This window comes from Phalacrocorax carbo, chromosome 8 (assembly GCF_963921805.1).
Source record: "Phalacrocorax carbo chromosome 8, bPhaCar2.1, whole genome shotgun sequence".
Taxonomy (NCBI): domain Eukaryota; kingdom Metazoa; phylum Chordata; class Aves; order Suliformes; family Phalacrocoracidae; genus Phalacrocorax; species Phalacrocorax carbo.
In genome coordinates this window covers 44,871,488-44,898,458 of record NC_087520.1, presented here as the reverse complement: position 1 = coordinate 44,898,458, position 26,971 = coordinate 44,871,488, and the positions used below count along the sequence as shown (strand labels likewise).

The 26,971-nt window shown below is 48.0% G+C and overlaps 1 protein-coding gene across 4 annotated transcripts in view; it reads left to right on the top strand.

Annotated features, from left to right (window-relative positions):
- The first annotated feature begins 1,018 nt into the window (after positions 1-1,018).
- ANKRD11 (ankyrin repeat domain containing 11) overlaps positions 1,019-26,971 on the top strand; it is a 158,530-nt gene continuing 132,577 nt past the window's right edge. For all 4 annotated transcript variants that reach the window (XM_064459790.1, XM_064459792.1, XM_064459787.1 and 1 more), the window contains exon 1: positions 1,019-1,320. The gene's annotated coding sequence lies outside the window, so the exon portion shown is untranslated. The remainder of the gene's footprint in view (positions 1,321-26,971) is intronic.

Genomic DNA, 26,971 nt, shown 5'->3' with positions numbered 1-26,971 from the left:
CCTCATTTGGAGAGCCAAGGGTTGGGTTGTTTAGAAGAGACCCTGAAAATAAAAACAGCACCAAAAACCTCTTGGTATTACGCAGTGTTTGAAAGGGGAGAGAAGGATCAGAGGGAGGAACCGGGCACAACCGACGCTGCCTGGCCAGGAGCGGGCGACCCGACCTGTTTCAGTTCCGCCCCGGGCAGAATTTATTGGGTAAATAACTGCCGAGAGGAGCTTCTCATCAGCCTCTTCTGAGAGAGGAGCGAGCGTTTGGCATCGAGAACTTTTAATGGGGATATAATTAAGGAATCCAGCCCCGACCAATGGAGGGGTCTGCGGCCCGGTGCCCACCCAGCCGCCGCAGGGGTGGCACGGGGGCTCTGGGGTTACCTCCGAGGGGCTGCCCGAGGCCCTACAACCTGCCGCCCCCGGCACCCGCCGCCTCCGTGTGCGACGCCAACGGCCGGGGCACCGGCCGCCGCTCCCCTAACACCGGGGAGGCCCCATCTGCCAACGCGGGTACCAGGGGTAGCGCCCGGAGGGGCGGCGGGTGGCCGCCGTTTGGGGACGGGAGCGCTCGGGCCGCGCCGGGAGCCGGCAGAGATGGGTATAAACAACCGGAGAGGGAGACGCACGAGGACGTCGGAGGCCTGCCGGGGGTCTGCCCGTCCGGCCGGAGGGGGGGAGACACGCATGGGCTGACCCCGCGCGGCCGCCGTACCGTGACGAAGCTTCGCCCCGCGGGCGCAGGCCCGGGACACCGGGGCGGGCGGCACCGGCACCGGAGCCCCGCCCCGGAAACGCCACCGCGTTGCTGACGGACCAATGAACGGCCGCGCCGCCGGGACGCGTCGGCCAATGGCGGGCCGCCGTCCTCTTGGTCCCGCCTCTCCGCTCCCGTCGGCCCTCGCGCGCGGCGGGGAGGCGAAACACCGCCCCCCCACCCCTCCCCGCCTTGGCGTGCTGACGTCGCCTCGGCGCTGGCCGCGTGTCGTCCAATGGGGCGCGCCGAGGCGGCGGGCCAATCGGCGGCGGCGTCTCAGCAGTGGCCGATCGGGCGGGCGGCAGCGCTGGGAGCCGAGGCCGAGGCCGATCGCGGCGGGGCCATGGATCGCCGGGCCGGGAGGCGCCGCCGCCACTGCCCGCGCCCCCTCCGCTAGTCCCGGGACCGCCGCTCACCCCACCGCCGCCGCCGCCGCAGCCCCTTCCCTCCCTCCCCGTTCCCCCTCCCCCTTCCCTTCCCCGCCGCCTCCTCCTCTATGCGGCGGGGCCGGCGGAGCCGCAGGCCTCGCTCCCCCGCGAGGCTGCCCTCGGCCCGCTGAGCCCGGAGCGCCGGTAAGGGGCGGGGGGCCCTGCCCGGGGGGAGGGGGGCGCCGGGAATGGGGGTGGGTGTGCGTGCGGTGGGGGAGAGCGCGGTGTGGGGCCGGGCCGGGGGGTAGCGGTGTGCCGGGGGGGGGGGGGGATGCGGGTTTGGGGGGGATTTGGGGAAGGGGCTGTTGGGGGGGTTGTGTGCGGGGGAACGGGGGGCGGGAAGGGGAGAGGGCCTGGTGGGGAGCGGGGGAGGGGGGTGGGGGGAGCTGCAAGGGGATCCCAGGGGCTGGTGGATATTTAGGGGTGCGGAGGCTTGCGGGGTGCATTGGGGGTGGGGGCACACGGGGCTGCGCGTCGCGTCCCCCCATTCCCATCCATCCTGAGGGTTTTTTTTGGGGGGGGGAGTCGGACCCACCACGGGAGCGCGCAGAGGTGCGGGAGGGGAGCGCACATTTTGGGGTGAGCGCTGTGCTGGGAGGAACAATACCAAAAGTTGTCTGAAATGGTAATTTCCGTTTCCCATTTCATCATCCCCGGGTAGGCGTTAGCCCTGCGTGCGTGTGTGTGCAGGGGATGGAGCTGAACCCAGCTGCCGCCAGCCAGCCTGGCTGATCCGCGGTTATTTATTTATTTTCTAGTTTAATCTTTAAATTGCTTGGTATTTCTCTCCTCGGAGAGAAGCCTTTGTGCGCCGGGGAGGGGCTGCTCGACACCTTTGCCCCTTAGCAAAGAAGGGGGGGGTGGGAAGAGGGGGGGGGAAAATAAAAAGAATTCCGACCCAAAACAGCTGCACTTCTGCAGTCCAGAATTAACCTCCCCCAGCCTGGTAGATTGATTGCATGTTTAGAAAGGCAAATCGCCGCTCTCCCCCAGCCCTCGCCTCGGAAGGAGCCGGGATGAGCGGAGCCCTGGGTGCCCTCTGCCCTTTCCCAGAGAGAGCAGCTGTCCTGCGAGGGGGTGTGCGTGCGGGGTGAAAATCGGCCTCTTCATTGAGGCACAAGAGGCGGTGTGTTTACGGGTTGGCTTCTACTCTAGGCTCGGAGATCTGTTTTGATATCCAGTTGCAGGAAAGGCTTCCTTCCCCCCCCCCCCCCTCCGGTTTTGTACACAAAGTACTCTCTTACCGCTGGGGACATGGCCCTATAGGCAGAGAACAAATTCCAGGCAGCTCTTGAAGCAAAATTCCCTCCTGAGATGGCTTCTGAAATTGGGGATAGACCATTTTTTCCCTTCCCCCCATGTAGGTAACAATATTTAGATGGAAACATCATGCAAATATAACACTTCGTAGTGGTTGTGTGCTGAATTTCGCATAAATTTAAGGAACTTGGAGTTAAATGTATTTTTCCTTTTTTCTGGTTTGTTCATAAAATGGAACATTTTAATACCATCACTCCAATTATTTCCTTTTTTGGGGCAGGGGAACTGCTCCATGGAGTGGGAAAAGGAGATTAACTCTCGCATGTTTTCAAATGGCATCGATACGGTCTCTAGTGTGCGCTCTACCAGGAACTAAACATTTGTCTTGATTGACTTAAAAAGTTGGCATTTCTACAAAATGGATTTACTGGCAGATTAAAGGTGCACGTTGGAGCGCTTCTGAATGATCGTGGTGGAAGGGATTGAAGCGCTCGCGTGGAGCGAGACCCACGGTGGCTTCTCTGTCTCAGCAGGGAAACCCTCGGGCACCTCGTTTCGTTGTGCCTGTGGAACGTTGCTGCCGAAGCCGCGTGACCCGTTGGCTTTCCCTGGGTGGAAGCTCTCGCTCCCAGGGGTGGTCTGTGCCGGCGTGGCTGCGCACTCGGGGCTCTGGGCGAGCCGCTCCTACAGCGGGTTACCCTCGCGGCCGCCGTGCCCGGCCCCAAAGCGCAGCCCTGGCCGCGCTACCGTGTCCGTCCCGGCGTCTGCTCTTGCTGAGGTGTGTCTGGGGTTTGTGGAGCTCAGCTTTTTTTCATGCAATGATGCTCTGGGTCTCTGGTTCTAGGAGAACTTGTCAGTCCTAAAGGAGGTAGCACAGGAAGGGATAAAACTTGCCAGGGCACATTTTGGCTTGTCTTCCCTGGAAAAGGGCGGTTTAGGCTTCAGTGGGGTTTGCTGTGAACCTGTCTTATTAGGCTAGCTGGGACTTGCATCACCTCCAGACTTGTCTGAGTAAGTGGTGAGGGTTTGGTTTGCGAAACTCAGAGCAGGCCGAGTCGCCCGTACAGCCAACAACACCTTGGGGTTTGGAGTGTGTACGAGCCCTTCGAAGCCTGCCCTCCCACTTGATCAGTTCCCAGCTATTTGTTTTTTTTTTTTTTTTTTTTTCCTTAGCTTATTTCTGTTCTAAAGAGGGATTATAGGAGCCCTGGTCATGCAAGCGTTAGCTGCTTTGGCAGGCTGGAAACCGGAGATGTTACGTTTAGCGTTTCACAGTTGGTTTTACCCTTCAGTTCTGCTTCTGCTTTTAAAAATGAAATCTTGTCCGTATCTCCATTTCATAAAAACCTGGCTCAGGCTGGATTGATTTTCTTTTGATGTGCTGCTTTTTGTTTTTCTGATGTCGTAATAGCATTTTCTCAGACTTAAACATACAGATGGTCCAATGCGAATGTTGGTTTTGGATGGGGGAAGAAAACTCAAAAAAGAACAAAACCAAAAAACCCTCCAGCAAAAGCGCTGGGCTTCATTTCTTCCTTCATGTGTGTGGTAGGCAACCTGTTAAGATTATTTTGTACGTGTGTGTTAATTGACTAAGTCCCCCAGAATGCTTCTAAACAAAAAGAAGCGTGTCTCAGCGTCGTGCAGCGTTCCTCCTCTGCTCAGCAGAGCAGACAAATGTATTTCTCTAGGGTCAGTGGAGACTAGTCGTGTTAATCAATACTGCACCAGCAGTGTTCCCTTTTCAGTAAACCAGATGGACTACTTACAACTGGTGGTGATGATTTTAACTGTGTAATTGTAACACGGCTGCGCGATGACAGTGTTTCCTGCAGGTACTTCAAAGGACGGTTCCTGACAAGTGTATCTTTACAGTGTTTAATCTGCACTCTTTGTCTTTATGTTGTGGCTTTTGGACATATGTTTGAAGTACGAAGCTTTTTTTTTTTCCCCTCCTGCTTTTCTGTACATTAAAAGAAGGCAATGCTCTATAATAACAAAATGTCTGGAGTCTGGGAATAAAACCAGGATTAACTGGTTTTTGGGGGCTCCCACGGTGGTGCATTGGCTTCAGTTGCTTTTAGATCCATGCAGAGACCAAGGCAAAAACTAGGAAGAGCCTTAAGTTACCGTGAGGAAGCAGCAGTATTTTTTGAAATAGTGCTTGAACCTTCTCTAAGGGTGCATGTGGCTTTGTTTTGGGGAAAATAAGTTCTGTGGTGACTTGAGTCTTAACTGGGACAGCCTAATTACTCGGTGAAGAAATCCTTCTCCGAGGGAAGGAAACGCAGAGGACCGGAGCGGGTTAATTACGTTTTGTAAAATTACCGAGTGACGGCTCTCTTACGAGGTTAGCCCCTCTTCCTCCCTCCGTGCCGCCTACCTGAATTTCAGGCTTGACAGTCTGCCTTATGGATGGAAATTCTTCCTCGGTATTAAGATTTAATGGTGGTATGTATGTATCTACATAGCAAGTAGTGACAGGTACTACCGCTTTTCAGTACAGCGAAGGAAACAATGCTTGGCAATATTTACACGGTGGTGGTTATTCTAATCGTACTTCCTTGACGAGGCCCTAATAAAGGTGGCTCGTCCGCTCCCTCCATCGCGAGTGAGAATGGTGTTTCAGTTGCAGGAGGCTGTGGAGAGAAACTGGTGTCTCCATAGGAAAGGTTTTAGTGTTTCGTGATAAACTTGTGTTTATTTTTACCCCATCTAATTTAGAAGAGTCTGCACGACGCTTTACAGGAATGATTTGTATGCAGCTTTTAAATATTTTCTTCTTCCTGCAAGCGAAACGAGCGGCACGGAGCTGCTTCTGAGGGTGCAGCGCGCTGGGATTCTCGGCCAAGTGTTATGCAATTTGTATGCCACTGATGCGCCGTCATAAAAAATACTCCCATAAACGTTAAAGGAGAGCTTGTGTAGTCAATTATTTGAAATCACAAGCATCCTAAACAGTCTGGGTTTGTGCCGCTGGAGCCGTCATGAGGTGTGCTCTGGCAAACGGCTGTCTCTGGTATCCTGCTGTGAAGGGGGTAGGGAGCAGTCGGTGCCCACGGTCTGCAGGCCCGTTCTGACTGTGTGCGACTGTACCTGGAATTTTCAAGCTTTCCCGTGTGAGAGCGGGTGTTTTCTGATGTTTTTCCTCACAGAACCATTGGGGATTTAAAAATCTTAATTTGCCTGAGTCTGGGTGGCGGTGCTAGCTTCATCTGTGGCTAGTTACAGGTGATGCCCATTTGTAATCCTTTACAAGTGTATAAGGGGAAAAAAAAAGCTTAAATGCTAATAGCAGTGAAAAATCTGTTCGGCGTGTAGCGTGTGCGAAGAAAGCAGGCGCGCACGTTGGTCTGTGTAGTCTCCGTCAGCTGAGCCAAGGGCTTTTAAAAATCTGTTCTAATTTTTATGCTGTATGTGGAATGGCTAATCCCATAAAAGCCTCGCACCTTCTGACAGATGAAACGCTGCTGTTCTTAACTTATTTGAGCAAAATATTTTTATAGATGGTATTAGCTCGGTGGCTCCAAGGGTAATGCAGTCCTTACACGAGAAGGATCTTGCTTTGATCTGAAAGCTTTCAAGATCCATTTCCAATCACTGAGTTCCATTAACTCTGTTTGTAATGGTGCCCTCAGACTTTTTTTCTGTTTATGTGACTCTTTAGGGTGTTAACATTTCTGCGTGTACAAGTTCTCTTTAATAAACTGAAGGAGTAATTGGGGTCAGAAAAGGAAATAATCCTGTTGGAAGGTGCAGTTAATTATATCAGGTATTTTGGGCTCCAAATTCTTCCTCTTGGTTCTTTAATGTTTTCCCCAAACCGTAGGGCACAGAGAAATTATCAGGTTGCCACCAGAACAGGACAGTGGGGCAGGGTGGTGTCTGTCCAGCTAATTTTGGGAGCATGAGATGACTGCAGCTGCAGGCTCGCTGGCCCTGGGGGGTCGTGTGGGAGAGAAGGGGAGGCTTCCTCGGCGAGCAGCCTCTTCCCTCCTCTGCCTCGTGGCAGCCTTCAACATGACCTACGCGGTCCTGTGTCCGTCGAGCGTGCTCAGCCTCTGCGGCTTCCTGCCCCGTTCAGTTTTGGTAGTGAAAAGGTGTGAGCTCCGCAGGAGGGCTTCTGAAACCTGTGTCTCTTCTGGTTAATTTTCATTTTCTCAAGTTTATCATGGGAGTAAGTTGTTCTACTCGTTGCGGAGGCTGAAGCCGCAGCCTGCAGGGGCTGGGGGTTGGGAGGCACTCCCCCCAAGTGAACAGAAAGTGTGCGGTAGTCCTCAGTATTGGGGAGTAGCACTGACGGAGAGTGAATTAGCTGTTGGAGCCAGAAGAAAGTGATGTTTTTTTCTAGGTCAGGGTTGAAGGCACTGTCAGGGTGGTGATGTGAAGCATATATTACTGTCTGCATTGTCCCCGCCATATGGATGTGTGCAGTACTGCCCTTGGCATTCCTGCATTGAATTATTTATCCTCTAAAAATCTGTAGGCCGCCTTTCTTCCTCTAAGAAAACCAAAGTTATCCGATTAGTATTTTAAAAATAAATCTTCCACTGTACATCATGGCAGTGTCAGGAGCGAACTATTGATTGTATAGTGTATATTGCATATATGGTGTTTGTATTAGTAAACCAAAGGTTACAACATGGGGTGTATTGTGGAAACATGGGAATGTTAATGCTGTTAGGAGCGAGAGCGTTCATGCTGGCGCTGGGCTTGTCTGTGACTAAAATGCATGTCTGTTTCTGCTTGAGCAACGAAACTTACAGAATGAATGCATTTCATGAATTACATGAAAACGGAAAGGATAGAAAACTTGTTAGTATGGGTAAAAGAAGCGTTGCCTCGGCTATGTACCAAGGGAACGATGTTTTTCTTGTGCATGAGATGCTTTCTCACCACTGCTTTCCTCTTGCGTTGTGTTGGATGTGCTCTAAGGCAAAGGTTAAGGTGGGTGTTTGGGTTGTTTGGGTGGTGGCGGTTTGGGTGAAGGGCTTCAGGTCCTCAGCCCAGGATGGAGGCGGCAGGGTGCTTCAATGGCTGTGGGTGACCAGGGGAGGGGAAGCAAACACTGAAGGAAGCTGGCTCTTTGATTATTTTTAAGAGACTGACAGCTCTGCAGTATAGAAAAGGTCTAAAAATTTACTTTCAGAGCAGCATAAAGCTGCTAGAATTGTATCATAGGCGTGGCAAAGGAGGGAGATGTTACCCGCTAAAAATTCACGACAATCCAGAGGCGGCCTGTCCCTGAAGGCTTGCCAGCCCGTGCAGCGAGAGGCCGAGGAGCTAGGTTTTGAAAATAAATACTGTGCTGCTCTGGATATCTTGATAGGAAATTAAAGTATGTGTAATTAGGCACTCCTAAAAAAAATACATTAAATAGCTTTAAAGGAAAATAAGGTGAATGGAAACTTCATAATGAAGTGTAAAATGCTTAACTGCAGTTGATGGTGTGTCTTCATTTTAAATAAAGCACACAGGAAAGTGCTCCCCTCCCCCCGAGCACAGAGCGTTATCAGCTTATCTGGGCAAGAGTCCATAAAACCTGTATCCTGCTTACACCTTCCAGCCTATCCTATGACCTGCTCTGTGTAAACAAGTTGTACCAGGAGCTCCAAATGACTAGTCAGTAGCTGGGTTTTCTGCAGGCTGGTTGGGTCCAGGAGGAGCCGAGATAAAGTTCCCAGTTCTCCGTTGGGAATGGTCTCCTGATAGCTGCCTTCTTCAGGGAGGAGGTAACAGGTCTGGTAGCCTGCTGACTGTCTCCTGTGAAAGGCAGTAAGCTTCGGGTAGACTTTACACTTTCGGTCTGGCGTTCTGCGCGTTGTGCACGACGATGGCTGTTGCAGATTGTGAAATGTCAGCGTTGTCGTAACAACACACACCACTTGCTGCGCCGACTGTCGTTCTGCCGTTGCGTCAGGTCCTGGACGGACTGAAGATGTAAGCCTATTTATAAAGTACTGCTATAGTGATATCTTTAGATAGATGGATGAGATTAGCCATGCTGATGCTGGGAAGAGATATAGGTAGGTGTGGAGAAGGAGGGTGTGTGTGTGGGAAACAAACATCCTGCTCATGGCTGTGCTATGGTTGTTTAAATACCGCTGGGTGAGCTGGTGCTCTAGTTACAGTGTTTGGCTGCTTCCCACAGCTAGCTGTCTCCTTGGTTTCATCTTGCAGCTAGGCACAGGCAGATAGGTTTATCTGAACTAGATCAGGGGTCTGTAATGAGCAAGCCTGGGTGTTTTTGGGTGTAAAACTTCATCTTTCTGAGCAGTTCAAGAGTTGAGTGCGCTCGCCAGGTTTGGCGACGAAAATCTGTGCTCCTCGAACATTGACCTTTGACTCCAACTTGTGCACGTTGTTTTTTTTTCTCCTACTAACTCAGGCCATGTGAGAATATGCTACTTTGAAAATTAGGGTAGCTGGTAACTGCTGTACCTCCCTACTTCCCGTCCTTGCCGTAGCCTGACTCTTGGTGCGTGTCGGGGTACCGCACAATGACTCTCTGGTCTCTGAGCTGCCTGATGCTCTCCATTTTGCCGGCAGCCCAGAAGGCTTCTGGCTTTCCGACCAGGATTCTGGCTTTCTGACTGGAATTTTGGCTTTGTGACTGGGATCTGAGGAGCCCTGTGTTAGCCAGAGCTGCTCCCTGTTGCGGGTGATGGTGGGGAATTAAATCACCTTCCCCTGTCATCAACGCTGGTACCGGGGTGTTAAACTTGTTTTGTGGTGAGAGCTGAATTGCCTTTGAGTTAGCCCTCATCCTGGGCAGGAGAGATCAGACGCGAAGGCCACCCTGTGGCTTTTTCCTGGTGCGCTGGGGAGTGTTCCTTAGCTAGAAAGCTACAGGTTGTAGTCTTAAAAGGCTGAATTTACATCTGCAGTCTGTTCTGTCTGCTAGCTTCCCCTGCTTCACCCGCCATAACATTCCTTCTCCCTTCTGTCTGTCCCTCCCCCTTCCCGGGAGCCTCATCTCACGGAGGTTCTGCTCGGCTCCCTGCTCTCGCCTTGGTCCTCCTCATCCAGGATTCTTGTCTCTAATTTTAGCCTGTCTGCCTTTTGATGTTCCCTCCCATCTGTTCCTGCCTTTCTCCTTTTCTCTGAGATCATCCTGCATCTTCATCTCCCTCCCGAGATCTGGGCCTTGTTTTTGCATGGTGGGAGGAAAGCGCTTGAAAATGGAGCGAAGCTGCGGTAGCGCCGAGAGGTGAAGGATCCGAGGGCGTGGAGGCTTCTGCCAGGGGCGAGAGTTTGGGGTGCTGGCAGCGCTGGGTCTGCTGCTGCACGCTGTTGTGCGTACCGCTAATGGCTCCTCACCTCTTCTGCATCACCGTCACCGCCTCTTGTCTCTGGTTAGATCAGCTCTTTGAGTCTTCGTCTTACTGACCCGTCCTGCACCCGAACGACGGGGCTCTTTTCCACAACGTTACCAGGAATAGCTGTAGGCAGAATTCACTCTTACGGAGCAGCGCAGGTAACTGAAATCCACAAGGATCTTTCTGATAGTCTCCTCGGAGTCGTTATCTTGTCCGTCTGGTGCTAATTCACTTGATGCAGCTTGCAAGGGAGAAGGGTGCACGGGAGGTCTGCTGGCAACGCTGCATCCGTAGTATTGCCTCGGAGCCTGCCTTTCCCCTGAACGCCCTGCCGCTCGCTAGGGCATGAAAGCTGCAAGCTGCATGGCTTTCTCTAGAATTCTACTTCACGTTAGCATGCATTTGCTTACATCTACAGAGAAAATTACTTCGCTAATGCAGATGCGTTTTGACACAGCAAGCCAGCTCGCCGCAGAAGGATGCGGTGCACATCCGCAGAAAGCGGGGTGCCCGGCCTGATGGCTCCGCCATCCGGAAAGGTAGCTTGGCCTGGTGGGATTCATCCGCTTGAAGACTAGCAGGGATGGTGTGTGCACGCATAAGCTGCTTTGTGCACAGAATATAAATACTTGCTGTTGCAGACGTGCAGCCTGTGGTTTTAGAAGTTCTTTTGTGAAAACAACACTCAGCCCCTCCACCGCTGCAGCAAGGAGCTTCAGTAGAAACCCAATCCTAGCAATTAGTGGAGGTTTTAAAAGGAACCTAGCAACTGCTACTGCTGTTAGATTTGCAGGTTTTTAAAATCTTTTTTTTAGCCTAAGGTTTGTAGCTGTTTTCTGTGCGTTGTACAGAGATAGTCCACGTGTCATTGTAGAGGGAGAGGTGGAGGGAGTCGTGGTTGTGCTGAGATCAGTGACTAAATTAGTTGAAGTGATAACGGTGATGCTACTGTGGGCTCTGCAGTGAACGATCCTCGGGGAAAGTGGAGCGTGACCGGAATATATTTGGTGGTATGTGAATCTGGTGTTTGTGGGCAACCTGAACTCACCTGTTGAGAGTTTTGTTACCCAGACACTTTCTGACCTAACTTGCTTTTGTCAACAGTCGCACCAAGTGATTAACGAACGATGCCTTCCAGGAGCGTGGTTATGTAAAATGTTAATACGCTGCATTTTTTCAGATGAGCTTTATAACGTGCGCAGGGCTTCAAGTCGAACTTCAAAGAAGGTAGTTTGCTTTATAGTTGAACCTATGAGCAGTTTTATGTGCAGGGTGGAGTGAACTTGTGGAGAATATTGCAGTTTTCCCACTGTCATAAAAAGTTATGATCCTCATGATTCAAGTATTGTTCTGTAGGTGGAGGCAAGAGACAGATGCAGAGGTCAGCGGGAGCGTGTACGGAGTAGGTTCAGATGTGCCAGCGGAGTGAATGCAGTCTTCTGTGCTCCCAGCTCGCTGAAACGGGTTCAAAAAGTGCCTTGTGCTCTTTCTGGGTCTTCCTAAGAAACCTGCACCTGTGTTACTCGCAGAACAGGCAGACCATTTCCATGGGAAAGGAACTTGGCAGGGGGAACCGTGAAACGCGGCTGAGAGGGGTGCTTTTTTTCCAATGCAGTATTTTAAACCGTTCTTAAAACGTGGCGCTTCAGAGTGGAAAAGAGACTGTAAGTCAGTTTATAACCTACTTTCTTTCTTTGGGCTTTTCTTGGGGTACGAGCCAAGTTGAGTTTAAAAAAAAAAAAAAAATGTGGCTGCCTCTTGAACGAGCCTCATTCCAATTAACTGCGCTCATGCTTCAGGAGATACTTAAAAACTGAGATACATTCCGTAAAAAAAAAAAACCCCAACTGTTTAGGCTAAGTGATCGTGGTGGGGGAGCGGGGTAACCTTTTACAGCCTTTATTGCAGGCTTTTGTAAAAGTATCTGACGCTGGGTTCTCATTGACCCGTGCTGCTTTTACCCTGGTGAGGTGGGAGGCTCTCCTAGCCCTGGAGTCAGCGCCGCCAATTCTGAGGTATAAAACACTTTTCAGTTTCCAATAAGTAAGTTATAGCTGATTAAAATAAGTCACTATTCCAGTTTCAGTCAGATCTCTATAAATATTCTGACTTAGCCTCTCGTTTAAAACATGTTCTCCTGGGACGAGGAGGTATAAATGTGCTCTTTGTTTGCGGCCAGGAAAATTAAAGGATCACAACATTCGAAAATGTACACGTTGGATCTTCTGAAAAACTGTTTCTTAAAGAATGTGTACTATGCCTAAATGCGCAAATACCTTTGGTAAGGCGGCTTGTTTTCCATTCTGTTAGCCTGAAGAATTTTATTCTGAATATGTTAAAACTTGAGGGGGAAGAAAAATCTTTATCTTTAGATGATCCATTAGCTGTTGTAGCCTGCCTTTTATTTATTTTTGTAAATACATGTGTGAATGTAAACATTTTATCCAGAATGGCCTTGCAAATGTTCTTGCATTAACATATATTGTCATGGAGAATAATTTTCATTTAACTGTAATTTGCTTTATATTTTCCTCCCTGGTTGCCATAGGAACGCAGTCCGATGTGGCAGTGACTACTCACAGGAGCTAGGTTATGCATTGCCTTTATAATGGACCTCTGTTAATCACGCTGCCGTTCTCACTGAAGGAACCATGATTATTTGCAGGAGGCACTTTATTTATATAAACTGTAAGATGCCTGTGGTACCTCAGCTTAATATTCAGAGTTATCAAGGGTGCTTTTCTGTTCTGCAGAAGTTTTGCCATAAGAACAGTCTATGTGTTATGATGATTGTGGAATTGATAGATATTTACTTAAATTTAATGTCAGTTAGACTTAATTTTCGATTTTCATTTACTGTAATGGCCTAACTGGTAACGCTCTTTCCTGTGGTTCATCTTAAGATCTTAAACATTTGAAGCACAGCAATAAAACGTTTGTTATCCTTACCTGTGCAGAAGCAGCTGACTTGTTTTTCACAACAGCATGGCTGTGTCTTTGCCGTGGTGGTTGCAGCACCCTCTTCCACCCCAGGCCTCGTGTCCAGGAACGTGAGCTTTGTCCGACAGTGATACCAAAGCACTTCACGATTATAAGAAAGAAGAGTTTCCTTGTGGCTTAGAGTGGGTAGAAAAGGAGGGAAGGTGGATTTTAGTCACATTTGTTGCCTGTCTGTGGATTTTGGGTCTGTTTTGCACCTCTCGTTTTTGGCCGCCTTGCCCGTGTCTGCCTCATGCCACAGCTGCTGCTCTCCTGCACTGTGCCCACGTTTCCCTTTGATTTACTTCCACTCAGGAACCCCCCAGAAAAGGCAGATGTGAGTGCGTTAAACGTCCGCTGCAGCTGGCGGTAGGAAGCTGATTTTACAGCTGAAGATAGTGGGGCCACCCCACAGCAGTGGTGTTTTGGGGCCTTAGGCGCTGCCCGTGCGCTGCAATACACCCCATAGCAACAGGGTGGGCTTTGCCCTCCGAATGGGGCTGGGGGCTGTAGTGGGCCCCGTAAGCATGTTGGAGCGGGTGCTTTCTTGTCTTTACCATGTCTTCGAGGGTGAAGTACAACACGATCTCCAGGAGTATCTGTGCTCGGATGCCTGACGGAGAACCTAGAAGGATGCTGATCTCTGCCTTTGTCCATGACTTGTTGCAACCTAGGAAGGACTTGCCTTCCAGCTACCGAGATAAGAATCGGTGGCATCGCTTCAGACTGAACTCGTCAATTAGCAAATGATTCATTTTTGCTTAATGGGTTGAGCTTAAGGAGAGAAAATCAACCGCGGGGGGATTCTCTTTTGTCTGTGTACTTCTGTGGCAGAAACCTGACATTGTAACTTCGAGACATGAATTTCACCGGCCTCCCAAATCGGACTCCTCAGAATGAATTTTTAGTTTGGTTTCAGGTCTTAAAGAAAATGTGTATGTTGGCCCTTTCTTTCCTGCTCTTTGCGGTTAGACGCCAATTGTTGGTTACGTAAGGCCGGATTACTCCAGCACGTGGATGCTTTCAGATGCATATGGTCTCACAGTTATTTCTTGGTACTTTACAGAAAGAATTGAGTAACATTTTGTTCTGTAATGCAGTATTAAGAAACCGAGCATTTTTTTCTGTAATGGCTTATAAACAAGTAGTGATAACATCCTATTTAAAGCGCTTGGAGGAGGTAGGGCTAAGGAGGGGAGGCAGGGCTGAATCAAGCTTTGTTTTTCTTATGACTACACGCCATATTTTGGTACAGTTTTTGCTCGCCTTCCGTATCAGCTCACAGCTTTTGTAAATGAACTGGTTTTTGAGGTGTACGGTGTGTGTGTGCTGTGGGTATGGTGCAGCTGTGTTGAGAGATGTTACTCACCTCTGTTCCCCTCTGGGTATTTCTGTCTCTTTCACTCTGATGTTGGTGCTCTTTTGCTGTTTACAAGAGGCAGATGTGATTCATAGTCAAAGGCCAAGCTAATGTTAATAAAAGTCTGAAAAATGGCTTGGCTGTACTCAGGACTTTGGGGTTTCACGTAGGCTTTTTGCATTTTTCCTCTTTTTTTTAACCTGTTATCATATAAATGCTCAGAATTGACCATTAATTTGTGTTCTTTAGTGACACGTTTGGGATACTCAGATGTACCTCTTTGAAGGGGGAAAGGTAATGCATTCTGTGTTCTGATGCTGCTGGCATCTCCAAGCTGTCAGGTGGGAGAGTCGGACTTGCTGGCAATTGATGAAATAATGAACACTTCCTCTCTGTAAGTCATAGTTTTATCTGAATTGTATTCCCTTTTTGGTTAACTTCAGCTACTCAAAAATCCAGTGTTCCACACCAAATGCTTTATAATTTGGAAGTGTTTTATTTGAGGGTTTAAGTATTAAAATATGTAATAGCACAGGAAAATATTAGGAAGCAATTTTTGGAGCCGGTGTTGAGTTGATATTTCCAGATATCATAGGAACGGCTGCATTGGGAATGAAGGCAGAGGTGTATGGTGGCCGTTTAGCCCGTGGCTCCAGTCAGGAGATGCCGTTACGTGGATGGAGGAGAGCTGGGCAGTCTGCTTAACTTGTTTAAGACAACCCCCACCGCATGACCCTGTAGCCTGGATATAAATGGGTGCGTATGATGGCTGACTTGGAGGCTGTTTTTTGACTTCTTCCCAGGTCTCAGGCAGCCATCTCAGCAAACCTTTGAGGTGTGTTTTTCCCAAGGTGAGGTCCTGAAGGGTTGCTGGATGAATTGCAATGTGAGCCCAGCTGTAGGTATAAACTAACGCATGCGGTGATTAAGTTACCTGTTGTGGCCTCCTTGAATAGACCCCTTTACCTGACAATTGGGTTAAACATTCATTCGTTAGGATGAGAAGAGCAGAGTGGCTTTGGTGGCAGATAGAGTATTTAACCCTTTCCGAAGCTTCATTTTGAGAATATTTTAAGGCTCGCGTCTTTGCACTTGCGTTTGGTCTGACCGCCAACACGTTACCGTATGAGAAGCCATGCAGAAGCGTTAATTGCAGATAAAACATGATAAAGCCAAACTGTCATCCTGCTGCCTCCTTTTCTTGGACACTCGGGTTGACACTGAGCCGCTTTGCATCCTGTGTCGTGCCTTGAAGATGGGGTTGAGTCTCCATTAATCGTGCGAGAGATCGGGAAGGGAAGTGTGCTTTCTAAGACAGCCTGGATGCCGTTACCAAGAAAATGGTGCAGATCGGGATGAGATGTGGGGCGGTGGAGAGTTCAGAGGAGCTGCCTTGTGTGCAGCCGTGGGAAGAGGGATTTCTTCAGGGAGTGGGTGAATTGTTTCCTTCTGCTCTGAACAGCCTCTTAATGAACTGCCCTCTCCAGGGTGTAGAGAGATTAACCTCCCACGGCTAACTTCAACCTGGGAGACTGCCACCATATTGCTGCCTTCAAGTGTTTGTATCTAAAAATACATTCGTGCTGCTGCACAACAGGCTCAAGGCATGTTAATCCTTTTTTCTTTAGGAAGGAGTCTTGTGTTACTAGATGAGCTACTGCATAAACTGTATTTCTGCTGTGCAGAATTCCCATTTTTTCTTCTTCCAACGGAAAAATGTGGTGGAAATAGTTGTTCTGGTTGGAATTCCCTCTCTGACAACAATAGCAGAAACGGGGTGGGGTTGTTTGAAAATGTTTAATGATGAAAAGTTTTGGAGGAGCAAGCTGTCCCAAGCTGCACAGGCTTCACCACGTGATTCCTCTCCAGTGTCTAGTGTTCTGCAGAAACGGCAGCGTTCTCGCAACCAGCTGTTGGAATAGTTTTGACCACTCCTGTCTCTCCTAAGCACATCTGTTTAAGAATGCGTTGGCTCTATCGGATCTCGCTTGCTCTACTACAGTCTCTTTCTGCTGCGTTCATTTGGTTGTAATTCAGTACGTTTTCTTTGGATGAGGAAGAATGAAAGCCTACCAGGCTAACACCTATAAGCAGTACTTGGAGTTATTGCTACCTCTGTGTGTAATGATTCATCTTGGAGGCAGACAGCTTGCTGCCCTCAATACCTCATTGTAGTTCCAGGCAAATTCAGATGTTGTGCTTCAGCGTTTCTGGCTTACCAAGCCTTGGCGGTGATGCTTCTGTTTATCGTAAGGCTTTGTTTCTAGGTAACTTCGGAGAATGCTTTATGGTAGCAGTAGCACAAGGGCTAGTTTAGACACAGCGTGGATAGCTAGCTGTAGGTGAGTTTGCTGCCTTGTGTTGAACAACTTGGTAGCTGATATTCTTGCAGCAAGTTATAACTTGAATTCTTCTGTTTGTGCCACTGGGGAAGCTGCAGTGGGGCGTTTGAGGTCTGGGATGTAAAATGACTTGCAGCAGACATTGCATAAGTATGTGTAGCTTTGGTCTCAGTGCTTCTGTTTTCTGTGTGTTCCTGAGAGATGCAGTTTCTACCTCTGGAGCTATTTGGGATTCAGGGTATATTTTCCTCCTTTCATGTGTGGCTTACCTTGACTCATTTTGATACCGGAGCTCACCTGCTGCATCTGCTAGACTTGTATCTGCTGCACCTGCCCCTGTTTTCCCGAGATCTGCTGTCGATGCTCATCAGCAGTAGAGCTCAGTCACAAGCTACTTAACCTAAACCACTTGTAAGGAAACTTTCCTCAAAATATGGATGGCATTAGAGGGACTTAGGCTGCTTAAAATTAGAAACTGTTTATGATGCACAGTTGTAGTTGTTTACCTTGAACCATAATTATCTTATTTCCTGAGTTAAAAACATCACGTCAGCTTGCTGAAGCAAGATTTGATGACAAAGGAATTGTTTTTAGCCACCAGCAGAGAAAAGAACGCTTCAGTGTGTGTCTAAATATGATTTTATAACCTAAAGTATAGCACACTCAGGATTTTAAATTGGCTCTGGAAGTTGCGTGGGCTTATGGGTAGGCCATTTGGCCGGGGATCAAGGGACTGGGTTTAATCCTAACTCTCTGTCCTTTTGTCCTCTGAGCGTTTTCCTTGCCACCCTCTGTGCTGTTTATTTGGACGGCGATGTGTTTGAAGGAAGGGATATGCCCTTTCACTAGGTGTTTGTAGATTTTCTCGGGGTGTGGTTTCGTGGCACGGCCGGAGCCGGTTCACTGCTGCGGGGGGGTGAGGCCCCCCCACCTTCCCGGGGCGCAGGAGCCAATGCAGCCTCTTCTGAGACAGGAGACCAGTGAGGAAGATGAGGAGGTTTTCTGCTGGGCTGGCAGGTTAAGCTCCAGAAGTGGCCTGAGGGAGAAGCAGGGGGTCCAGCGGCCGGGCAGGGGCAGATCTCGCGGCTCAGCGATGCTCGGCTGTGAGCGGTTACTTCACCCGCAGCCCTCCGGCCCCTCCTGAGGAGCTGGGGTACCACTAACGTACACGGGCAGACCTTTGACTTCCTTATTCTATTATTTAGCAACGCTCCCCGGTGAGTCTTTGCAGCTGAGGTGGCCTATGCCCTCCTCGCACCATTTTCCAGACCTGCTGTCTGTAGGTGAGCGCGGCTGCGGCAGCCTGCTGCTTCATCACCGTCACCTGGTGCTGCCAGGGTGGTCCTTTTTCAGGAGAATGGAAAATGGGAGGGGAGAGACTTCTTTAAGGATGGCAACTGCTACTTAAGCCTGTTCAGGGCCTATAATAGATGGGGGGGCGGGGGGGGGGGGGAAATCAGTGGAAGCTGTAAGTGCTTTCAATTTATACACTATTTTTAAAGAATCTCTTTATTCTGACCTTAACTTGCTAGGACCTAGACAACAGGGGAGAGATGCCGTGTGTAAATGGAGGAGGCGCTTCCTTTATGGTTTCTCCTTGCTATGTAATTTGAGGTGGTTGTGAGGCACTTTGTCATAACTCTGGAAACCGAAGACTCAAGCACATTTTAACAACTGCATTTTCCACATGGTTTTCTGGGGACCTCCTGGGTCATCAAACCAGGTCTGCTGCGATGGCAGGTGACAGTGTCCTCTAGTCCTTGCACCGGCTGTGCGTGTCTGGTTGTGAGCCTTTGAGTGAGACTGTGTATTCTTAAGAAAAGAAACCCGTATCTGAGTAGTTGAATTCTCCGGTTGTAATGTTCATGTGCATACACAGAATTTCCTTGGCTGAGGAGGCTGTAATCCGCTGCTTGGAGCGGGTGATCGTGAACTCCTTGGTGAAGTTTGCTCTGTTTTTTTTCCTGTTTGAGAGAGATGCCATCTATGATGATCTTGAAGGCTGAACGGTGACTTCCTTGACTCCTCCTTGGCTAATCAGCATGTTTTAAAATGGGATGCCTGCATCCTTTCCACAAATCAGCTTTCAGAAAGGAAAGGAAATAGTTCCATTATTAATAGTAACCTGTATCCAATTTGCCACTGAATTGCATGGTTGCAAATATCTGAAACTGTAAAGGTGACAAGTGTCCGTCACTTTTTTCTTCTGAAGAATGGTCTGTTTTCTCGATGTGGTAAAATTTAGTGTGGAATAGGAATTTGCGGGCTCCTATTTTTGAAGTGGTGCTCTTCCTAGCCTAGTAGCATGGTTAACCCTTCGTCCTTCCCTTACGAGAACTTACAAAAGGAATTTGAGTGGAATGGATGAGTAAAGGGCTCTTTGTAAAGTTACAGGGAAGGTATTCTGTGTAATGATGGGAGGCGCGCCTTTGTCCCACTGCAGACTTGGGTTTAGGAGGAATGAAAAGGAGAAGGTACCTGAAATATGTCAGCAGCTGTGATCTAACTTTAAATTACTGGTTTAATTCCAGACAACATACTACTTCATTGGGTTGTTGAGGCCAGCGTCTTGGAGCCTAATTAGGACAAATTGAAGCATCAAGATTTTTTTAGCTTGGTTTCATTCTGTTCAGCACGGTGGGGTTTTTTGAGCTCTCAAAGATGGGCAGTACTTTATCTTCAAAATTCACCTCTGAGTGTCCCTTTCGATGGCGTATCGGCATATTCTTGATCATGCATCTTTTAGATCTCACACGGTAGAAATTCCCCTGGGGCACCGGGGGTTATTTTTAGGTGCAGGTGGTAAGTTTCTAGGATGGCTATGACAAATCAAAGCTAGAGAAAGGGGCAGCTTGATTCGCTTGCCAGATGAGTCTGTTGCGATTCTTTTATAGGTGCCTGTGGACAGGAATTGAGTAGTAATCTGGCTGTTTTCTGTTTTTTGTTTAAAAACTTAAATTCTGTAGCTTTTGAATATGCACTACTGCTCATGCTGTTGCCTCCAGTGGTGCGAGTTTTCCTTTATTACATCTTGTTTGTATGCCCAAGAGCAGCATTTCTTGTCTTTGCCTCGTACCTTTTACTTGAACTTACTGTGCGTTGGTTTCTATGTTGACCCGGAAGTCTTTTCCTGGATAACACTTTCTAAAATGTTTGATTTTCAACTATATTATGCCCTTCATTTTACATGCCCACCTGAATGCTGCTGTACTTCAGCTTTACAGAGAGTGCTCTTTGTACTGTCTTTGCATCATCTGACTATGGAATAATTGGATTGGAAATTTACTGCTTTTCAGATGGGGCTCAGCAGATGTTTAGGATGCGGAGGGTACAATTTCTTCTCATTTTTGTGTGAACTAAAACTAATGATGAAACAGTTCTGCTTCGAATATCCACACCCTTGTGCATCCTGTGTCCCTTCCGAACAGCTATACTATACGCTAAAAGAAACAGCTTGAGGGTTCTCTACGTTTGATGTTGAATTTTACGGCTGGATAGCTAACCAGTTCAGGTGATTTGAAAGTAGATACGATGCTGCTGTTCTGTGCTGATGGCTTTCTCAGAAACCTGTTCTCATGTGCTTAATGTGTGGCTTTGTTTTTGCTCTGTACCGGTAATAACAACGCGTTATCCCAAAGCAAGACGGTGGATCTGTGCTTTGCATGTGCAGATCATTTAATGAAGAAATGAGTCTGATTATGCATCCTTTTGGAAGGGGTTCAACCAGGCTGGAAAGACCCAGCAGTCTTGGGTAATAACGTTTCATATTGGAGCTCTAAAAGAGAGAACTGGAAAGGGTCTGGAGGATTATTTGGAAGCATCGGGGCTGACAAGCAAGGATGCCTGAGGCTTCTTAGGCTGCTGAAGTGACAGTGGATAACTGTTTTTGGGTGTCTAACCATTTTCTCATTTCCATCCATGACAGAGATGGCCACTGGATGGAAGTTAATGCTGTTAACAAGGCAAATGGTGCTAGTATAGCTAAGACTTCTTTATCCTGTTGCTAATAAAAATACATAATCTTTAAGGTATTTAACTTTTTTTCAAACTAGGGGAGATTCTTTTAACTTACTGAGTCTAAATCATAGCCTGGAAAACAGTGTGTCCGCTCGACCGGCAGACTGAGTCTTGTTTCTGCTTGCTAGTACAGAAGGGCAAGCTGCAGCCTTGAGCTTCAGTCCAAGGTTGGTTAAGGAAATTGCAGAAACTGTATTTTGACTTAATACTTTCCACTCATCAGAGAAGCCGCAGAAGGGTGGTAAGGGTGAAGGAGGAGAGACAAGGGAACATGCTCGTGTATTTCCAGAACTCTTAATTGTACACACAGAATTGAAAAATCTGGTTCAGTGGAAACTGTTCAGGCTTGCTTTGCTCTCCTGCCACATCACGCCAAGAAAAAACGAGTTACTTCAGTGATTCAAGCACTTGGGTTGTGGGAGCTGGGACTCTTCTGACAGCCCCAGTTTTTTACCCTGCCAAGTACCTTTCAGGCTTCTTTCACGGATCTTTCCAGGAGAAATGGTGTGTAATTTTAGGAGTCAGCGTTTTCAAGATTTTCTTGAGGGTTAGAGAACTTTTAAGAGTCAGGGAGGGACAGATAACCAAGAATAAAGTTGGAATGTCCTGTAACTTCAGTTTATTGCCCAGCTGCCTGTTATGTGTTTGCAAGGGTTAAACTCAGCGAAACATCAGGCTTCTGCTGATAATTAGTGTTTTTGTTTAATGCGATTCAAATGTAAAAGTAGTTAAACACTTTTATACTATCTTTTGACCTACTGAAATGAACTACAGGATTTTTATTTGAACTTCTCAAGTCTCATGTCTATAAAAGGAGACAAAAACGTACCACACACAAGCATCGGTTCCGTTCTCCTTGCAAATGTTGTGTTCGGAGTATTTATAAAGTAGACAACAGTGGTGGGTGTGCAGCGATTCCTCTGGTGATGGAAGCTGATTCCGATTGTTGTATCCGTGTGTAAGTCCTGTAACTAGTGTCGTTTAATGAATTGAAAAAAGCACAAATCTTGAGGAATACCTGAACCACATTGAAACTAGGTATTTGACGTCACATATCCTGGGTTCTTTTCACTCACTGGAGGTCTCTAGACAGCTCAGTTGTTCCTGGATTTAGACTATTGTCAACCCTAGTTCCCTGTGGACTGTGTTGTCCGTGTCAGACTTTCAATTAAAACACTTAAAGGACAATTTGATTCCACAGGAACCACATCTTTCCCTTCCTTCATGCTTGTTTTGGTGGGATAAACGGAGCCTTAGGCTCTTCAGCCCACACATTTGATCTGTGTTTTTGAGGACAGTATCAGGTTATTTTGTATTTTTATCAAGTGGCAAAGATGACAGGAGCTTTAAAAAATTTAGATCTCAGCATGCATATTGTCTGCAGGGCAAAATAAAGGAACTTCGAGACCAAGGATATCTTGCCTACTTAGTGTCTGAAAGCTATCAAATTAAATTTTACTTGATGCTACAATTCTGTCACAATCAAACATGCTGAAAGGTGGTTTTTTTTTTTCCTTAAGCACTAACGGAGTTCTCTCTGCACTCTGGTTTTTCACTCGGTAGTTGGTACTGCATGAGCAGAGTTGGCTGTCATGTTTGCTGCGGAAATATTTGCTGCTTTGTAGATTCCAGTGAAAGGCACTTTCTGTAGCTCACACCGCTACTGGAAATTTCTTCTTCAAGTGTCGGAGCAGCTGTGCACGCGTGAGCGAGCGTGACCCTGGTCCCACGGAACGTGACAGTTTGCTCAGCATGCGTGTGTTTAGAGATGGTTGGTCTGTAAGCTACGGATAGGATGCAGGGCATTTCAGTTAAAGGCATGTTATTTATTGCTAATTTCTGCCTATTTCTTGGAACACAGCTCTTTCTCCCCCCCCCGCTTTGGATCTCCAGTGCAACACCTCTCCTTTTTCTTTCTCTTTCTGAATAGTCCTGAGCTGTGTGGAGTGGTCTGGCTGTGCTTTTCCAGGCTCTTCAGTGAAATTACCACAAGTCTGATGGTTTTTATTAGCTGTACATCCCCTCGAGGGGCCAGAGGAAAGCTTCCAGTGCTGTGGCAGGGCAGGACGGTTCTTGGCTCTCAAGGGGGTGTGAGCAAAACCTACAGAAAGGGCAGCAGCTACTGCCTCCGCTCCTGTTTCTGTGTGTGTGACACTTTGATTTCTCCCCTGAACTCCAGCACTTGTTGTTTGGATTCTTAACCGACCTGGGTGCTGTAACCAGGCAGGAACAGGATCCCTGCGGTTGCAGAGGGCACCTACAAACATTCCTGGAAGACATGTAGGTGGCAATAAGTACGTGGGGTTTGTAGTGCTGCCCGCTTATGGGTTCTCCCCCTCCACGCTCCATTCTCTCAGATTCTTGAACCGTAATGTGATTTTTACGATTTCTGAGAATAAGTCTTTGTCATCGTTTCAGCAGGGCGAAAGATGGGTGTTCGTGTGCAGGGTGCTGCGCAGGCAGTCTCGCCGAGTTGTTCTGAGCATGTCTGTGCTATGGAGCGCGCTGGAGAACACTTCTAGATTTCCCCTCCCTCCAAACTGGTTGTGCTTGTACCTCCCTGAGTTCTGCTTCTGAGGTAATGGAGCTTATCCGAAAGCATAAACTCACTGGCGTCTTGTGTGTTCCCCACTGTATATTTTTGCTGAAGCCCTCGGAGAGATGCCTCATTGAAATTCTGTCTCTTCCTGAAATTATTTCAAGGGAAGCAGGTGAGTGCTGCGGAAAAAGGCTATCCTACTCCCTAGAGACTTATTCCATTCAGAAGTTGGTCTAAACCAGGATCTAAATCTCATGCCGATATCCTGTTATGCTTCTTAGTTCTGTATCACCATAAAATCTGAATTGATACAAGTCTGTCTTTAAGTCAAAATACAAGTTTTTGCTTTAAAGAAGCACTAGTAAGAAAAACCCTACTTGCTTGTGGGGAGGCCTCTTGATCGCCTGAAATGAGACTTCAGCACATGGATTCCTTCCTACTGCCCGTAAGACGGAGCCTGAAGTAGAACCCTTCCTGTGTTCAGCTGATCAAACTTAGAAATATCTAGATGTGTACAATTGTTGGGTCTTGAACCCATTTTTCATAGAGACCCTTTTAAGTGACTCTGCGTCTGTACAGAACCGGTCTGGTTTTATTCTTCTATGGCTGACGTGAGCCTGTGAAGCCACCTCCTGTCTCGCTGCTGGAACCAGTTAGTGCTCCTCAACTGCCTGTCTGAGCTGCTTTAATGTAAATGGTCTATGGTTAATCTTAATGCAAGTGTACTGGGTGTTTTCAGGTCACATCTTGTGATTGTAAAGCATTTTTCCATCTTCAAAAACTGATTTCTGTAAAGTTACGAGATATCCTTTTATTAAAGAATTATTTAATTACCAATTTTTTCATTGAGTGGTAGGAAAAGTTGCACCCTGTGCTCTAAATCTGAGGTTTACTGATCAGCTGGAGTGCAGCAGGAGGAATCGATAACTAATCAGTGGGGAACTGCTGAGGACTACGTGTTACGGAGCAGAAGTTGGCGGAAGAACTTAGGGGTTGAAACACTTACTTTCTCTAATGGAACTGTCTGCTTACCCGGAGTTTCCAAATTACCTCACGTTAATATAAAGTAAAGCATCTCAGGTCTTGAAAGACTGAGCCTGCTTTAAACCAGAATCTCGTCACCTTGAATGCTTGATCGTTTGGCATTTATACTACCATTGCACCGCAAAGGGAAAATGAATGTCTGCCATTTTGCATTGCGTGGCGCGCATCGGAGCGGTCTCCGGCGGTCGGCGTTGTAGGTTCACAGAAGCGAACACGAGGACAGCAGTGTTAGTTTGTGAAGTGATACATGTTCATCTGACTAAGCAAAGAAAATTGGATGGATAAATGTGTCTACTTCCAAAACCTAAATTATAATTAATAAAGTTAGTTTTAAATGGAAATGTTGGCTTCTGCGCAACAGCAATATTGTGTGTGTGACCCAAATACATGTTACCAGTTGGGTTTTGCCCATGATCTGTACATTGGGCATCTTCTGCCGAAGTATTTGCTGTACTTCATCAGTAATTTGATAAGCATTTCATAAAAAAAATGGTGCAGTGTTCGTTGTGAAAGCTACTTGGCTCGTGTGGGGTGACTATTTCAGTGTTACAATACTTTATATTTTATATGTGAGCAAGTAATGAATAACTGCTGTACGTAGGCCAGGCAGCAGATGTAAATAGATCTTCAAAATTGTGTATCAGTGCATCGTGGGACAGGATTTCTGTAGACTTCCATGATAATTTTGTTCACAACTGATCGTAGTCGCTACTGCCAGCAAGTAGCACTACTGATTTTCCGGATAACGTAGTTGGAAGTTCAGCTTTTTTCCCCCTGGTTTGTCTCTTATTGCTGTTTAAGTGGATGGCCCTAATTAGAGGTGTGACTCTTATTATGGAGGAGGAGAGTACAAAAGCAGTACGGGAATCATGCTGGAAAAGATGCTGTGCAACTATTGTCACCGTGGCCTGTAGGACTGCAGTTCCCCATCAGGGGATCCCTCAGTGCCCCAGGACTCACTTGCCTTGGAAACAACCATGAGCTAGCTGCATGTCTTTACCTCCTTTGCTCTTTTGAAGCAAAAAATATCAGAAAACTTTCATTTGTTTCCCTTTTACTTGTCTGGAAAAGTTTCCCTGCTGCAGGATTTCCTCTCTTTCAGTCAGGACCGTGCGCCCTTACGTGTTCCTCTGGGTTTTTTGGTTTTGTTTTGGCCCGCTCCTTTCCTGCTGCGGTTCCTAAGACTTGACTTAGCTTAGTTGGTAGCAGCTCTACCCCGGGTGCAGCTGTCGCTCATCTGGACATCTGCAGTTCTTCATCAGGGAGTGAAAGTTTTTCCGAACAGACGAGGCTCTCCCAGGGTTACCGGTCTCCTCTGCCGTGTGTCTGTCCCCGTTAGCCTCGGGGTCTCTCCTGGGTGGCTCTTCAGGGACCGTCCCGGTGGAAGGCTGGTGTCCACATCCAGCTGCATCAGAGAAGCGGTTTGTGAGGTGATGGCCAGCGATAAAGTAGAAAATTGAACTGTGTGTCACGAGCTCTACGTAGTCCAGTCCTTGTTGACTGCTAAGCTGTGAAGAGATTATAGGAAACTAAATCCATTGCTGTTTAAAGCAGCATCGTGCTCTGGAGCATGGCACAGGGGAGCTGGGCCTTGGAGTTGGGGAGGCGGACTGTGGGAGAGTAATAATAGTTTAAAACAAGGTTTAAGAAGTAGTGGTTGGCTGCCCTGAAGGAGCTCCACGGTAAAGGCATTGGTGTGAGAGGTTTTAGAGAAGGAACACAAGAAGCGGAGTGTAATAAGGAGGAGGACCAGTATGTGAAGGTCCTAGGAGTTACGGCGGTCTGTGCGAGTTGGGGAGACCTTAGCACTTCATAACGGGCAACTGGCAGTGCAGTGAGCAAATCGAAGCAGGGTTAGTTTTGCTGAATGTAACACATTTTGTGCTTTGTAGTTCCCCACTTGTAACGTTATGTATGTGAGTGTTTGAGTACGAAATTGGTTTTTAGAACTTCTCCTTTTAGAAGAAGAGGTAATTTGGAAGAAATCCAAATTTTCCATTGTCAGCTGGAAGAGGGGTTGGCCGTCGTGTCCCTTGGTGTGGTTTACAGAGTCTAGAGCTCAGACGGGACGTGGGATTTGGCAGCGAGCAGTACGTGGAGTTGGCAGTTAACCCTTTAACCTGCTCGTGCAGACCAGAATAAGTTCTGTCGGACTGGGGAAGGCCCCGTGCCTGTGCTTTGGCTTACCGCTGCTTGCCTGGCACGGCCGAGCTTTAGGAGTTGGAGTCGGCAGTACGTCATCAGCTTATTTCTTTTTACAGAGTTCCTTTATTGAGCCGCTTCTCTCTGCGGAAGCATGGCAGGCTCTGGTATTGCCATTACGCATCTAACGCATGTTTTGAAGAAGCACTGCGTTTTTGCTTGGAGCACGCGTTGACTCTTCCCATGTGTACAGGTCCCTTACGGGTAGAAGTAAGAAACTGCTAACGCCGAGCAGATAGCAGGAGGTGTTTTAGTTCATCATGGACAGAAATCTGGGATAAGTCAATGTTTTACATGTGGCCCAAGCTCTCTGGCCTTGCACATTGCAAATCCTCAAATGTGCTTATCTGTTGTTCAGGCTTGCCCTTGCTCATATGACTTGTACGGGCTCCTACCGAGCTGTGCTGTCCGAAACTTGTCCCCTCTGCGCTGGGGAGCGGGCCGGATCACCTGAAAAACGATAGCGGCTTTTGTGGAGGTCTCGTCCGGAACAGACTGGTTTGCTCTGGCTGGGAGAGAAGTGTGTTTCTGAGCGAAGGTGCTCGTCGGGCGTGCGGGTAGAGCCGGGTGACTCACGAGATAGGCTGGGTTTAGCTGCAGCCCTGACGCTTGTCAGGCAAGTCGGGTTTCTGCCCGCGCTGACGTGACAGTCACCTGAGACGGCTCACACCGCGCCGCTGAGTGTTCCTCTGCCGTGGGAAGCAGAGAGGAGTTCAGGTACTGGGTTTTGGGC